Source organism: Psittacula echo (assembly GCF_963264785.1).
Source record: "Psittacula echo genome assembly, chromosome: 19".
NCBI lineage: Eukaryota > Metazoa > Chordata > Aves > Psittaciformes > Psittacidae > Psittacula > Psittacula echo.
The window spans coordinates 5,778,965-5,780,458 of record NC_137755.1 but is presented as its reverse complement, the minus strand read 5'-3'; positions in this window follow the sequence as shown (position 1 = coordinate 5,780,458).

Here is a 1,494-nt window from a genome sequence, read left to right as displayed (position 1 = left end):
GCCGGGAGGGGTGTGCAGGGCAGAGCTGAGCACACAGCCCATGGGATGGGCTCTGGGAGCACTGAGAGGGAGCAGAGCTGGGCCCAGAGCAGCAGCTCCTGGCAGGGACAGCTCCAGGCAGCAGAGACATGGGCAGGGAGTGGGGGGAAAGGGCAGCCCAGGCCTGGGGAGGGTGCGTTCAGGCAGCTCTCTTGGTGCCTGGCACTGGAGGTGGCTGCTGGCCATGCTCTGCTGGGCACAGTCCTTTGCTTCTGCCCATGAGACCTCCGTGTTCTGTCCCTTTAAACCGTGCTGCCCTGCTCTCAGCACGGGACAGGTTTTTGTGGGGGTTCTTAAGAGCAATTTGTGTGTGAAGGCATCTTACAGGCAGTGGGAGTTTCATCACAGGGCAGATGGGAAAGGTCTGATGGACACTGCAGCTCTCCTGCCTCTGCACTAATCTGCAAAAAGCTGAGGACTTCTCCCTATTTCAGTACTCTTCAGGTTTTCAGTCATTCAGAGAATGTTTTATAACACCCCCTCAAAAAAAACCCTCACAAACCTCAGCAGTGCTATGCCAGTAAATAAATAACACAGTCAAAGAGTCTAAGGCCTTGCTGAGCCTCTCTTGCGCAGACCAGACTCATCGGAGTCATGAGTACATGTAGAGGACTTTACAATCAATCTGGATTTCATCTGACATCCCTTGTGAACGTTAGAGCTGGACAAAGCACTGTTTCACACATAACATGACTCCCAACCAACATGAACACTGCCAGGAATGGGGCAGCCACGGATCCTCTGTGCACCCTGTGCCAGTGTCCCACCACTCTCAAATAGCAAAAAATTCCTCCAAATGTCCAAGCTAAATCTCCCTTTTTTCAGCTTAAATCTATTGCCCCTCGTCCTGTCACTGCACACCCTTCTAAAAAGCCCCTCTCCAGATTTCTCGTAGGCCCTGGTTAGCTATGGGCAGATGCTAAGATGTCTCCCTGGAACCTTCTCTTCTCCAGGCGGAACACCCCCATCTCTCTCAGCCTGCCTTCATCGGAGACGTGCTCCAGCCCTTAGAGCACAGCAGTTAATGGCTGGACTCGATGTTCTCAAGGGTCTTTTCAAATGAAATGATTCTGGGATTTCATCTGACATCCCTTGTGAACGTCAGAGCTGGGCAAAGCACAGCTTCAGAGCAAACCTGACTCCCATCCAACCTGGCCTTGAAAACTGCCAGGGATGGGGCAGCCACAACTTCTCTGAGCACCCTGTGCCAGCTCCTCAGCACCCTCACAGAGAAGAACTTCCTCCTAATGTCCAAGCTAAATCTGCCTTTTTTTCAGCTGAAGCCATTCCCCCTTGTCCTGTCACTGCACACACTTGCAGAAAGCCCCTCTCCAGATTTCTTGTAGGCCCTGTCTAAGTATGGGCAGATTGCTAGGATGTCTCTCTGCAGCCTTCTCCAGGCTCAGCACCCTCAGCTCTCTCAGCTGTCATCATCAGAGACGTGCTCCAGCCCTC